Here is a 16,601-nt window from a genome sequence, read left to right as displayed (position 1 = left end):
CTTCTCCTTTAATAATTTAGACTCTGTACCACTTGGTGCATATATGTTTGTATTGATATCACTTCATTATCTTTAGCAAGATACAGTTTCATTCCTTATCTCTTTTATTTAGATCAGTTTTTGTTTTTGCTTGATCTGAGATAAGGATAGCTTCCCCTGCCTTTTTTTTTTTTTTTTTTTTTTTTTTTTTTTTAACTTCACCTGAGGTATAATAGATGATGCTCCAACCTTTCACCTTTATTCTGTATGTATCGCCCTGCTTCAAGTGTGTTTCCTGTAAACAACACATTGTAGGATTCTGGCTTTTGATCCACTCTGCTATCAGCCTCCACTTTATGGGAGAGTTCATCCCAATCACATTTATGGTTAAAACTACTAATTCTGTATTACCTGCCATCTTATTATCCCCAGATTATACTTTTCCCCCTTATCTTCCTCCCCAGTATTAAAGTTATGGGTACCACTTGTTTCACACAGCTCTCTCTCATTAGAATCCCTCCCACCCCCTTTGAGTCCCTCCCTTTTTTTATACCTTTCCCTTATTATTTCTGTATTCCCTTTTATTTAGCCTACTCTTTTCTTTTTCCCTTTTCCTCTCCCATTTTTTAATGAGGTGAAAAGTTTCTGTCAAACCAAATATGTCTAATATTTTCTCTTTGAGCCAAATCTGAGGAGAGTAAGCTTCACACAATGTTCCTCCCCCTCCCTAAATTCCCTCAGATATGACAGGTTTTCTTTGATTATTCATGAGATGTATTTTCCCTCTTTTTCACTCCCCTTTCCCTTTTTCTAATAGAATCCCTTTTCTACTTTGAATTCCCTTTTTGATATTATTACAGTAAAATGAAATTATACATGCACTTTTTATGTATGCCCATTACAGAAATTCAGTTTTCAAGAATTCTTTTTATCTTTTTATGGTTCTCTTGAGTCCTATATTTAGAAATCAATTTTTTTTTGTTGTTTAGCTCTGTTTTTTTCATTAAGAATAAATGGAATTTACCTGTTTCATTGAATGTCCATCTTCTTATTGGAAGAAAATGCTCGGCTTAGCTGGGTAGTTTATTCTTGGCTGCAATCTTGTGGAATCCTAGTGTCAACTCAACTTAAAACAAGGTGAAAACTCAAGGGAGATGTCAGAATCCTGGTGTTAACTCAATGGAATTAACAATGCTTATTGGTTCATACCTTAGAGCCAATCCTTACAAGGTGATAAGTTGCTAATATTGATAGACAATAATGCTTGTGTTCACACCTTTAGAGAGCTCTTATAAGCAAGAAGTATTTAAGTACTCATTGGAGTTCACACATTTGGGAGATTTCAGGGTTTAATATGAAATATCTGAATTTACACCTCCCTTGAAGATGTTAGGGCCAGAGAGCATGCTGGGAGAAATCCCACAATCCCACTCTCAGAGAAGCAGCATGAATACAGTTCCAATGAGCCACTCGAGAGTTTTTACTTGGGAACATTCCCAGGGGTCAGAAATTCAGCACTCTGGGAGACTGAAAGCTAGAAACCCTCTCTCAGAGACAAGAGAGATTCATTCCATCTGGAGGCTGAAGAAAGCAGAGGCAAAGGACAAAGCTGCAAGAGCTCTTAGAACTAAGGAGAGAGAGCAGAGGTAGAAGCAAGGGAAAAGCTGCAAGAGCTCTTGGAACCAAGCAGAGAGATAGGCCTCTGAGCTAACCGGGCTATATTGAAGGACAATAAAAGATCTGAACTTTTATCAGCTAGCTGAGATTTTGGGTGATTATTTACTTGTAACTGAAACTAAAGCTGCCTCCAGAAAACCTCCCCAAGAAATCTGCTCCCAGAGAGAATTATCCTATTATTTTAAATAAAAAAGAATACCAACACAATCTAAGTTCTTTTGCCTTTCAGAATAGCAGATTCCAGGCCCTTTGATCCTTTAATGTAGAAGCTGCTAGATTCTGAGTGATCCTTATTGTGACTCCTCAGTGTTTGATTTTGTAACAATACTATAGAATGCACAATATGAATGAGGAAGGATGTTACTTAATGCAAAGTGCAAAATTGGTCCATAGATAAAATACAATGGAGTTGTAGCTCCTTGCCTCGCCTGACATCTTCTGGAAAGCTAATTCTGCTAACAAAATCTTTTGACAAGTTCTAGATTTACTTTTGTTGTTCAGAGCTTCCTATATATATTCTGTCATTATTTAATACTATTTATTTTCCATTACTAATAGATTGAGTTCTCTTGAGATATTGTGATTCCATTGTAATTTTTTACTCATACAAGAATGCCTTTAATAAGTTAATATAAAGGTTAAGATAATGATGCAAGAAAATGGTCTTATAATTTATATTAATGCTCTGCTTTACACAAAATACTTCTTATTTGCTTGTTTTGTTATGTTCCTCTGTATGTCATTGCTTAGAATGATGTTGAGCAATATTGCTGTCATAGGACTTGGCATAGTTGTTACTTTAATTTATTGAACAAATAAGTTGCCTTAAATTAAATATAGGCAATTTTGAAGATCTGAACTTCAAATTGCTTTGTAGACATAGCCATTCTCATAAAATAATTTTTCTCATATTCCAAGGATTATGTACACAGCATAATTTTAAAATGTCTATAAATACTACATAGATAGCAGCAATTATAGTTGATGAAATGGATATAATTGATGACAGAGACAGAAACAGTGTGACAGAGAGAAAAATAGACAGATGGAGAAAGATACTGACAGAGAGTGACAGACAGACAGACAGAAAAACAGATTTGCATAGTAGTTATAGAGCAGCCTTTGGAATCACCTTGATTCAAAATTCAAATATGAAAATACTGACTGTGCTTCTCTTGGTAAATCACAATCTCTCAATAATCTAGGAAACTCTCAAATATTAAAATTAATGTGTTTCCTCATCTGATAATTCCCTTTACCAAAGAATTACAGACATATTTCAACAATAATTGAAATTGATACAAAGAACTGCAAATACATATTAGTTAAGGGAGAGAGTTTGAGAAGTATTTCAACATTCTGAAGATTTATTATGCAGTTTTGTTGGCTTTCCAACAATGTGTCAAGACATAAGATAGGATACCTGCTTCATTCAGTTATTCATCATCTTATTTTCTTTTGCTGAAGAACTCTCCATTTATTTGGGTTAAATTTAAATCTATTTAAACAAAGGGGGGAGGAGAATATTCTTATTCTTACATAGCAGTCAAAATTACAGAATCACCAAATCATTGAAGTTCTCTTCCCTATAAAAATGGAATACAAATGAAAAGGTTGAGCCATTGGTCACTGAGTAAAAGCCTGTTTATTTTGTGGAGCATTCTGGCACATTCAAGTTATATTTGAGAAGTAATGGTAACATTTACTAGATACTACGAACTACTGCAAATTCTAATTTCCAAGAAGTGCTATAAGGAATTGTAGGGAAATAATTATGTTTTCCACCCTCCTTTTTAAATTTGACAAAGCAACCAAATAAGAAAAGAAAGACATCAATTATCTAGATAATAAGGCATACATTTCAACCTTAATTTTAAAGGTAATTAAATATATCTTATGTCAAAAAATAAGTATATTATGGTCTCCATTTTAGTATGAAAAATTTTAAAAGTACTTCCCATCTTAGAGAAGCCTATGAATCAATAATATGCTGATAAAAAGTTAAAGCTGAAATGTGTTACCATACAAAATATGAGTTGACAAATTTATTTTATATTTGCCTATTTATTTTGATTTGATATTATTTGCAGTATGGAATTTCTTACTACATTGAGGATATGGGAAAATTGGAGAAGCTCCCACAAAGCTTTTGCATATTTTGCAGTTGTCTAAACTTAGTAGAATATATAGAGAAGGTAATTAGGATATAGGAAGGCATTGAATATGTGAGGCAACTTAAAGAAATTAGGGCTACTTTTCCTAAAGAATATAAATTTGGGTTTTATTAAAATCTTTAAAATTGTTTTATATTTAAATATTAAAATGATAATTTAAAAATATTATAATGATGTAAAATCTATTTCTGAAAAGAATTTTCAAGTAAAAATTAGAGTCAATCACTAAATATTTGTAAAGCATATAATATGTGGTGATTGTTGTGATGAATGTTATGGGTACAAAAGGAGGTGAATAAAAAGGAATTTCTGCTTTTAAGGAAGTATGATCTAATTGAATCAATAGAGAGTTCTGATTTTGAAGATGTCTGTCTTTCTTATTAATTCAAAACTAGTTTTTACATGCATTTTTATTTTAAAAAATGCTATATTTTCAGATTATAAAAGTTTTCATTGTTATAGAACCCTTAAATTCTTATATCTATATCAATTATATAATCTATAACAATTACTGTTATCAGTTACTATTGTAGAGCCATAAACTTCATCCAGTGCCTCAATCAATCAAGTCCACTAGCCAACTAGATAATAAGCACAGAGGGTGGGGTAGAAGAAGGAAAGATTTATATGATTCCCTTTAGTGGAGTTGAATTTTTTTCATAAATTTTGATATTTAGAAAAACTGATACTTTAAAGTTTCTTACTCTACCTTTTTCATTACGTGTATCCACAAACCTTGAGTTCTGTGGTTGCTGATTTCTTTTATAAAAAAATCTAAGACTGTCCATTTTTGGACAGGTTGCCCACTCAGTAGGAGAATGAATAGAGAAGGGTCTTGGAATTTAAAAAGCTGAGTTTGAATCCCATGGCTGAAATATACTGAGTATATGACTTTCAGTAAATAATTTAACTCTTCTATATCTCAGACTACTCTCTACTAGACTACCATGCTAAAAACTATTTGTTTCAGAGTAGTTATCAACTTCCTAAATTAACAGAGTTTCTCTCATTGAGATTTCTTTATGCCAATGAAATGCCTCATACACACACACACACACACACACACATACACACATATATATATATATATGTGTATATATATATATATATATATATATATATATATATATGTTTGTATGACAATAAACCCTGCATTCTCAAGCCCAATTACGTATTTTTGACATTTCAATTTAAGCTAGAGTATAATAATATTCTTCACATGTAGTATATTTTATTCTGATCCATTCTCTCATGATCAGGTTGTTAAATTTGCCTCCCTGAGTTGCAAGATAGTCATACCACCAATCAATAAAAAAAATTGAAATGATTGGGGTAAGATTTCCCAATGGCATAAGTTATCTAAGCTTTTTTAATGATTTCATGGACAATTAAAGAACCTCCCCTTGTCATGAGACGACTAGAATCAGTTGCAGAAAGGTTTTGCATTCTCCAGAATCTGTCCTGGATAATTCCCTTACACATAATCGATTCTTCCATAAACAACATTTCAAACTTTCCATGAAGTCACTTTAGCAAGATGATGAAATTTGTGTATGTACTAAATATTGATAATGCAAATTCAGAAGATGTGTAGAAATTCAGTGAAATTAAAGTTTAGGCAGTTGTATCTTTAGAAGAATAAAATATGAAAAGACTACTGGATTTGGAGGATCTGGGTTCAAATACTGTCTTTGCTACTGACTTGGTCAAATCAATTAACCTTTCTGAGTTTCTATTATAAGTCATGAATATATGTGAATAGAAGGTGCAAATGAAGCAGGATAACAGAAGTTGGAGGCTAAGATACAAGGTTCAGAAAACTATATTTTGATTTATAATAAGGGAACAGGTATTAAATAACAAAAGACATAGGTTAAAAGGAAAGGATATCTTAAAATAGGATAAATAAACTGATTTTATTTCTACAAATAATGAGAACAGACTTAAGAGAACCATTGGCAACATACTACCATACCTATGACAACCAGAAATACCTCTACGTGGAATAGAGGTTCCACATGAAGATGGCAAGAGTTAATAATTAGTGAAAAGAAAACAAGATAGTGAATATTAAACAACAGTCAGGTTCAGAAGGTATGAGATTAAGATGAGTCAGGTGGTACAAGAAAAGTAACCAATAAATCAAATGCAATATAACAAAAAGCAATTATATTTTAAGCTGATGATGTATGTTTTGGCAAAATAAATATAGCAGTAATTTTGGAGGCATAGTATTATTTGAAGGAGCATTTTGTCATTTATGATGTTGGGGAATGTTAGGTGTAGTAAGAGGAGATAATACACAAATTCAATTGCATAATTATAAAGATATATCTGTCCATCAGACTCTCACATAGCTAATAGCTTTTATCCTTGTGAAAAGTACTTGTGAACCTAAAAACCACATTGAGTTGACATTGATCTGGAGGATTTAAATGAAATAAAATTAGGAAATATATATATATATATATATATATATATATATATATATATATATATATTAAGGCATATAGCCTCTTCCCTCAAAGACCAGGTCAGCTATAAGGTAAGCATTAGAAATATGATCAAATCAAAATTCAAGAATATGCTTTGAGTGAAGCTGTTTAAATATATTTGAAAATAATTAGTGTGGCAGCCCTTTTTGTAGTGGCAAGGAACTGGAAACTGAGTGGATGTCCATCAACTGGAGAATGGCTGAATAAGATATGGTATATGAATGTTATAGAATATTATTATTCTATAAGAAATGATCAACAGAATGATTTCAGAGATACCTGGAGAGACTACATGAACTGAAGCTAAGTGAAGTGAGCAGAACCAGAAGATCATTGTACATGGCAACAGCAAAATTTTTTTTTCTTTTTCTTTTTTTTTTAATTTAATAGCCTTTTATTTACAGGATATATGCATGGGTAACTTTACAGCATTAACAATTGCCAAACCTCTTGTTCCAATTTTTCACCTCTTACCCCCCCACCCCCTCCCCTAGATGGCAGGATGACCAGTAGATGTTAAATATATTAAAATATAAATTAGATACACAATAAGTATACATGACCAAAATGTTATTTTGCTGTACAAAAAGAATCAGACTCTGAAATATTGTACAATTAGCTTGTGAAGGAAATCAAAAATGTAGGTGTGCATAAATATAGGGATTGGAAATTCAATGTAATGGTTTTTATTCAAATCCCAGAGTTCTTTTTCTGGGCAAAGCTGGTTCAGTTCATTACTGCTCCATTGAAAATGATTTGGTTGATCTCGTTGCTGAGGATGGCCAGGTCCATCAGAACTGGTCATCATATAGTATTGTTGTTGAAGTATATAATGATCTCCTGGTCCTGCTCATTTCACTCAGCATCAGTTCGTGTAAGTCTCTCCAGGCCTTTCTGAAATCATCCTGTTGGTCATTTCAAGAACAGTAATATTCCATAATATTCATATACCACAATTTATTCAGCCATTCTCCAACTGATGGGCATCCATTCAGTTTCCAGTTTTTAGCCACTACAAAAAGGGCTGCCACAAACATTCGTGCACATACAGGTCCCTTTCCCTTCTTTATAATCTCTTTGGGATATAATCCCAGTAGTAACACTGCGGCAACAGCAAAATTATATGATGATTAATTCTAATGGACGTGGCTCTTTTCAGCAATGTCATGATTCAGACCAGTTGCAATGGTCTTGTGATGAAGAAAGCCATATGCATCCAGAGAGAAGACTGTGGGGATTGAGTGTGGATCACAATGAAGTATTTTCACTCTTTTTCTTTGCCTGCATTTTGTTTTCTTTCTCATTTTTTTTCTTTGTGATCTATTTTTTTTCCTTGTGCATCATGATAATTATGGAAATATGTATAAAATAATTGCACATGTTTAACATATGTTGCATTGCCTGCCATCTAGGGAAAGGGGGGGGGAGAAAGGGAGGGAAAAATTGAAACACAAGGTTTTGCATTCAGATAAAATATATTATAAGTCAGTTAACCTTTTCCATTTATTAAAAAATAAAAGTGAGGAGGGCAGCTGGTGATGCTGTAGATAGAGCACCAGTCATGAAGTCAAAAAGACCTGAGTTCAAAAGTGGCCTCAGATGCTTAACACTTCCTAGCTATGTGAGCCCTGGCAACAAATTAATTAACTAAAAGTGAAAATTACTTGATAAACAAAAACACCATTAGACCAGTAATATTCAGGGGGAGTGGGGCATGTAGCTATTATTAGAATTCAATGTCCTTCTCTCAGAAACAGATCAATCTGCTTTGTAGTTCCTTCTGTTCCCTTCCAAGTTGAAATCAAAGTGTCCCTTGAAGAGAAATGTTCTATTATGCCCAAATGGCTGTAAAACTGATCCAATAGTGTCACTACTGCTTCTGTATCCCAAGGAAATCATAAAAGAGATAAAAGGACCTAGATATATATAAAAAAATGTTTGTAATATCTTTTTGTTTTTTGTAGCATCTTCTCTATTTTTCTTTCTTTCTACTGTTTCTTTTTCTTCTGGAAATTTCACTTTTTATTCTGATTTTTCTCTTTCAACATGATTCATAAAAAATAGGTTTTTAACAAGTGAATGTACATATATAACAAAAAAAGTTGTTTTTTTTTTTTCTTTACATGGAGCTAGGGGAAAATAATTTTAAAAGGAAAAATAAAACTAGAACTGGGCAAGGGGAAGTGAAGTGAGACCAAGAAATAATAAAACAAATTATAAAGAATGAAGAAACAGAATAGAATATAAGACATCTCATAAAAACAAAAGATTGCATAAAGATATTGAGAACAGATAAAGAAAACATAAGGATAATTAGACTACCTGAAAGCTATAATCAAAAGAGGAATTTTGATCCAATAACACAAGGAATAAAGGAAATTGTCCTAAAGTGTTAAAACAAGAGGAAATAAAAATGGGCGGGGGGGGGGGGGGGGGGGAGAATGCACCACCTGAAAGAAATCTAACAAGGAACTTACAGGACCACTATCACCAAATTTCAAGTCCCTCAGTTCAAGGAGAAAATAATATATATAAGATTAAAAATAAATTTAAATTCAGCAGAGCCACAATTAGAATCCCATAAAATCAACATTGGCTACATTAAAATACTGCAAATCTTGGAACTCTGTCAAAGAGTAAAAGAACTACAGTTATGTCCAAAAATATTGTACTTAGAAAAATTAATCATAATATTGAACAAAACAAAACAAAAAAACCAATAAAAACAAAAACAAAGCACATTCAATGAATTAGCAGATTTTCAGGATTTTATTGTGTAAAGACTTGCATTTAATATAAAATTTGATATATAAGATCCAAAAGATACATAAAGGTAAACATTAAAGACTTATCACAAGGAATAATAAGGAAAAATTGTTGCTCTATATATATGTGTTTTGAATTGGGGAAATAAAAAACATAGAAAAGAGATTTTCCAAAATCTAAAAGTATCTGTAACTTTCCATTAGTCACATTTAGACAAACCATACTGTACATAACATACATGGACACTACACACAAGCACAATTATTTTTTCTTGTAAATGTTTCTACTAATGTTGTTCAAATGGTTAAACTTCAGTCAATTCTTTTTTTTTTATTCCAAAGAAACAAAATTCCATGTACTTTAAGAACGAATTTATAATAACAGAGGTTTTATACCAGACACCAGTGCATAGAAAGGGGATGGTAGTCATGACTACTAGAATAAAAATCAACCCATACATGATTTGTAAAAGCAAAGTCAGGAAGATTTGGATAGCCTATTCAATTTGCTCAAACCCAACTTTGTGAACTGAAGCATTGCTATTTTTGTACTCTCCTCCCTTATCCCATAAAGATAGGACTGTAAAAATTGCATGAGGAATTATATTGGAGAGCAGAGGATAATTTCTCTTTCAAAATGTATCTTCATTTATGGGCACACATGCCTAAAGCACATCTGGTATGCTGGATAAGTAAAATGTTGAGACATTAGACAAACTGAAAAGGGGCACAATGCAGTTCATACCCACATGGTTATCTGAGGAAAGCACCCTGGGGGTGTATAGAGACATGTTTGGCCCCATGCTTTAATTTGTCTGTACATGATTTGTAAAGCAAATAAAGGAATGTGGGAAGTGTGCTTGTCAGTGTAAGCCAAGGCTGCAATCAGTCACTTCATCCATTATTTTGCAGTCTGCCACCCCTTGTATGAGCTGCAGATGTAGAACAGCTGGCTGATGCACCCAGCTAAACAGCAGTGCACTTTCCAGAAGATTTTGAACCACTAAAATATTCACCAAACAGCAAATTATAGACACAATTAATAACTTTATTCAAGATAATGACAACGGTGAGACATCATACCAAAATTTGTGGGATGCACCCAAAGCGGTAATAAGGGGAAACTTTATATCCTTAGAGGCTTATTTGAACAAAATAGAGAAAGAGAAGATCAATGAATTGGGCTTGCAACTTAAAAATCTAGAAAAAGACCAAATTAAAAACCCCCAATCAATTACTAAACTTGAAATTCTAAAATTAAAGGAGAAATTAATAATATTGAAACTAAAAAAACTGTTGAACTAATAAATAAAACTAAGAGTTGGTTTTATGAAAAAACCAATAAAATTGATAAACCTTTGGTGAATCTGATTAGAAAAAGGAGGGAGGAAAATGAAATTAGTAGTCTTAAAAATGAAAAGGGAGAACTTTCCACCAATGAAGAGGAAATTAGAGAAATAATAAGGAGTTATTTTGCTCAACTTTATGCCAATAAATTTGATAACCTAAGTGAAATGGATGACTACCTCCAAAAATATAGACTTCCCAGACTAACAGAGGAGGAAGTAAATTGTTTGAATAGTCCCATTTCAGTAAAAGAAATACAACAGGCAATTAAACAACTCCCTAAGAAAAAATCCCTAGGACCAGATGGATTTACATGTGAATTCTACCAAACATTTAAAAGAACAAGTGGCCCCAATGCTATATAAATTATTTGATAAAATAGGGAATGAAGGAGTCCTACCAAATTCCTTCTATGACAACTGACATGGTGCTGATACCTAAACCAAGGTAGGCTGAAAACAGAGAAAGAAAATTATAGACCAATTCCCTAATGAATATTGATGCTAAAATCTGAAATAAAATTAGTAAAAGACTACAGAAAATCATCCCCAGGATAATTCACCAGATCAAGTAGATTTATCAGAATAGTGCTGTTCAATATTAGAAAACTATCAGCATAATGCCACATTAAACCAAACTAACAAAACACATGATCATCTCAATAGATGCAGAGAAAGCATTTGATAAAATCCAACATCCATACCTATTAAAAAACACTGAGAGTATAGATAAATGGACTTTTCCTTAAATAATCAGCAGCCATCTATTTAAAACCAGAGTAAGCATCATATGTAATGGGGACAACTGCAACACTATATCCAATAAGATCAGGAGTGTAGAATCAAGGCTTGCCTCACTATCACTCATTAACTATTTAATCATTGTATTAGAAAATGCATAGCTTAGCAATAAGAGCTGAGAAAGAGATTGAAAGGAATAAGCAATAGGCACAATGAGTAAAACCAAATTGATCACTCTTTGACTGATGATATGATGCTATACTTAGAGAACCCAGAGATTCTACTAAAAGTTATTAGAAATAATCCACAATTTTAGCAAAGTTGCTGGTTATAAAAGAAACCCACATAAGTCATCAGCATTCTTATATATCACTAACAAAATCCAACAGTCAGAGTTACAAAGAGAAATCCCATTTAAAGTAACTACTGATAGTATAAAATATTTAGGAATCTATCTGCCAAGGGAAATCAGAAACTTTATGAGAAAAACTACAAAACACTTTCCACACAAATTAAGTCTGAACTAACTAACTGGAAAAATATTAAATGCTCTTGGATTGGGCGAGCAAATATAATAAAGATGACAATACTACCTAAACTAATCTATTTATTTAGCGCTATACCAATCAGACTTCCCAAAACTATTTTGATGACCTAGAAAAATAACAAAGTTCATATGGAAAACAAAAGGTCAAGAATTTCAAGGAATTAATGAAAAAAAATCAAATGAAGGTGGCCTAGCTATACCATTGCTCTAAAATTATATTATAAGGTAGTTATAAAACTATCTGGTATTGGCTAAGAAATAGACTAGTTGATCAATGGAATAGGTTAGGTTCAAAGGACAAAACAACCAATAACCTTAATTATCTAGTGTTTGACAAACCCAAAGGCCCCAGTTTTGGGATAAGAATGCATTATTTGACAAAAATTGCTGGGAAAATTGAAATTAGTATAGCAGAAACTAGGCATTGACCCACACTTAATACGTACACCAAGATAAGGTCAAAATGGGTTCATAGATCTAGGCATAAAGAATGAGATCATAAATAAATTGGAAGAGCATAGGATAGTTTCACCTCTAGACCTGTGGAAGAGGAAGGAATTTATGACCAAAGAAAGAACTAGAGATCACTATTGACTACAAAATTGAAAATTCTGACTATATCAAATTGAAAAGTTTTTGTACAAACAAAACTAATGCAGGCAAGATTAGAAGGGAAACAATAAACTGGGAAAACATTTTTACAGTCAAAAGTTCTGATAAAGGACTCATTTCCAAAATATATAGAGAATTGACTGTAATTTATAAGAAATCAAGCCATTCTCCAATTTATAAATGGTCAAGGGATATGAAAAGACAATTTTCAGATGATGAAATTAAAACTATTACTACTCATATGAAAGAGTGTTCCAAATCACTATTGATCAGAGAAATGCAAATTAAGACAACTCTGAGATACCATTATACACCTGTCAGACTGGCCAGAATGACAGGGAAAGATAATGCAGAATGTTGGAGGGGATGTGGGAAAATGTGGGAAATACATTGTTGGTGGAATTGTGAATACATCCAGCCATTCTGGAGAGCAATTTGGAACTATGCCCAAAAAGTTATCAAACTGTGCATACCCTTTGATCCAGCAGTGTCTCTACTGGGCTTATACCCCAAAGAGATACTAAAAAAGGAAAAGGGACCTGTATGTGCCAAAATGTTTGTGGCAGCCCTGTTTGTAGTGGCCAGAAGCTGGAAAATGAATGGATGCCCATCAATTGGAGAATGGTTGAGTAAATTTTGGTATATGAATGTTATGGAATATTATTGTTCTGTAAGAAATGACCAACAGGACAAATACAGAGAGGATTGGCGAGACTTACATGAACTGATTCTGAGTGAAATGAGCAGAACCAGGAAATCATTATATACCTCAACAGCGATATTGTACAAGGATGTATTCTGATGGAAGTGGATTTCTTCAACAAAGACAAGATCCAACTGAGTTCCAATTTATCAAGGATGGACAGAAGCAGCTACACCCAAAGAAAGAACACTAGGAAATGAATGTAAACTGCTTGCATTTTTGTTCTTCTTCCCAGGTTATTTATACCTTCTAAATCCAATTTTCCTTGAGCAACAAGAAAACTGTTCGGTTCTGCACACATATATTATATCCAAGATCCACTGCAATCTATTTAACATGTATAGGACTGCTTGCCATCTTTGGGGAGAGGGCGGAGGGAGGGAGGGGAAAAATCGGAACAGAAGTGTGTGCAAGGGATAATGTTGTAAAAAACTACCCTGGCATAGGTTCTGTCAATAAAAAGTTATTTAGAGAAAAAAAAATTAAATTAAATTAAATTAAATTTAATTTAAAAAAAGAAAAGAAAAGAAAAGAAAATATTCACCACCCAAATGGATTGCTGTGAAGAGAAAGCTACAGCATTAAAAACTGCAGAAGCCAAAAAGCATATGATGTTTCAGTCCTTAGCTCTTTAAAGGTAGATAGGTGTCCCAATGAATAAAGGCCAGTGATGATGGTGATCAAGATTCTGAGAACAACTCTTAATCATATAATAGTTAAGCTTCAAACGTGGTGAAAAAAAAAAAAGTAGTTCTGAGCACATGCTGAGTATTGCCAAAATTCAAGGCTTATGTTCATTACCTCCCTTCACCTAAGTCCCTTTTCCTCAGTTCTACTTGCATAATTACTTCCTATCCAATGTTCTTGGTCTGCTTCAAATGTTTCTGTTTCTAATGCACTGAAACTCCTCCCTGTCCTTAACCCCCAGCTAGAAGCAACCTGTCCTACTCTGAGATATCATAATGTTTAACACCTTTCAAATGTACTGGAAAAGTTTAGGTAAGTGATTTCACATTTTAATATACCAGGAAACTAAGTTTATTTTCATATTCTTCCTTGGGTTATAGTTGTTTATGAATATATTAAATTCAAATAGGTTATAATCTTTCTCAAGTGCAAGGACCTGAGTGGTGCACTGGATAAAGTGCCAGGCTGAATGACAGAAAGATCTGATTTCAAATATTGTCTCAAATACTTGCCAACTGCATGACTTTGAGCAAATTGCTTAATATCTGCTCATCTCAGTTTCTTCATCTATAAAATGGAGGTAGTAATAGTCCCTATCTCTTAGGTTTATTATGAGAAGTAAATGAGATAATGATTATAAAGCATTTAGCATAGCACCTGGTGTATTATAAGTGATGTATAATTTTAGTTATTATTTTGATTCAAATGTATTCTCAACTGCCTACCATTGCAAATTATGCTGAAAAGATGCTGAAAAAAAAAAAAAAAACATTTGTTGAGTGAATGAATAAATGCTAAAATAACTCAAGAGGATAATGCTGAGCCTGTATTCAGGAAGATCTGAGTTCAAATTTGGTCTCAGATATTTATTAGCTATGTGTCTCAGCAAGTCACTAAAACTTTACTTGCATTAGTCCACATTAGAAGAAAATACAAACTTACTCTCATATCTTAGCCAGGAAACTCCTATGGACATTATGGTTCTTGTGGATCATGAAGAACCAGTCAATAACTGAATGACTGGATTACAGTAAATTTTTTCACCCTTTGACTACCCTCTTTAAAAGCAGCAGTCAGGTAAAATATGATGGGAACTGTCAATGGTAAGCTATTAGGCAGAGAAAATGACAATTTAACTGTCCCAGATAGAGAAATAATTTTCAATCAAAGAGCAGTTGGACTGAAATGAAGAACAAGAAAGAATAAACAGAAAGTTTATGATAGCTAAAAGGCTCAAAGAGACATAATAGATTTGAAGCTAAAAAGGTCAGAGGCCATCTAGTTCAATTAATTTATTGTTCAGAGTAAGGCATTGATTCTCAGAAATGTTAAAGTATTTGTCTTTTATCACACAAAGTCTATGTGGCCAGTCTGGGATTCAAACTGAGATTTCTTCAAATCCAGTGTTCTTTCCATTGCACCGGATGGAAAGCAGTTAAAAAAAAAAAAAAGTTAGATTGAGATGATAGATAATTGTGTAGGATTTTATAGAAAAAGGGGAAGATGCTATTGACCCCAGGGATGGCAATTAATAGCATGAAATTGATATTTTTTTTAAGAAGGAAAACTTTAAAAACTTATGTTTGCAATTATATAGTTCAACTTGGCAACAAGTTAGAGATGTATGTGCTAAAAATTAATCACTCATAACTGACCTAAGGAACATAAGTAGAATACTACTACCAACTATTGTCTTTAGTCATATACATTAAAATTGGAATGATATACATGAGTTTCAAAAACTTATATTACCTTTTCTAAAAGGTCAATGATAACTCCTACAATAAATCTGTATTCTTTTGATAGATGGTAAAAGCTTTTATTTGTATGTTATTGGCAATACAGCAGTAAGACCATCTTTTCTTAATCTCTGCAATATTCAACATTCCTCTTATTATCTGAGCCAATGTACATGTCAAAATTGATTCATTTAAAATGTAACATTAGAAAGCTGCATTTTCCCATGGATTCATAAAAGTCTCCAATGAGATGCTATGTAAAACATTACTAAAATTGAACTTTTGCCAAAGGGGAAAGTAAAATAACAACACTAATAAAACAAATCGGTTTATCTTAATGGAGTTTCAAACTCTGAAATAAATTATATTGATACTCTATTTCCATTTCCAAAAGAAACAGAGAAACAAAGATAGAGACAGAGAGACAAAGATAGGGGAAGGGAGGGAAAGAGGAAGAGAGAGAAGAGAGACCAAGACAGAGAGAGAGAGAGTGAGGGAGAGAGAGAAGAGAGACCAAGACAGAGAGAGAGAGTGAGAGAGAGACAGAGAGAGAGAGAGAGAGAGAGAGAGAGAGAAAGAGAGAGAAAAAAGAGAGAGAGAGAGAGACAGAGAGAGAGACAGAGGGAGAGACAGAGAGAGACAGACAGAGAGAGAGAGAGAACTTTATATTTAGACTTGACTCTATATTCAATTCCTTATCTGGTTCTGGATTGGATTTTTCATCATAAGTCCTTAGAAGTAATTGTGGATAATTGAGAAAAGCAGTCATTCACAGCTGGTCATCCTAGAACACTGCTATTACTTTATTATACAGTACCTTTCATTTTCCTTGAGTACATTGAGGACTTTTCAGATTTTTTTTTTCTTCCTAAGAGCATCCTGCTGATCATTTCCCAGGGAACAATAATTTTCCATCATGAACACAGACCACAGTTAATTGAAACATTCCCCAATTGATGGGTATTTCCTCAATTTAATTTTTTTTTGCCCTAAGAAGAGAGTTACTGAAAATATTTTTGTACATATAGGTCATTTTCCTTTTTTATGGACTCTCTTTTGGTATTCATGCCAAGTAGGGGTGTTGTTAAGTCAAAGAATAGGCATGAATGAATGCTCTTTGGGCAGAGATCACATCT

This window comes from Sarcophilus harrisii, chromosome 3 (genome assembly GCF_902635505.1).
Source record: "Sarcophilus harrisii chromosome 3, mSarHar1.11, whole genome shotgun sequence".
NCBI classification, from domain to species: Eukaryota; Metazoa; Chordata; class Mammalia; order Dasyuromorphia; family Dasyuridae; genus Sarcophilus; species Sarcophilus harrisii.
This window is presented reverse-complemented; position numbering follows the sequence as displayed.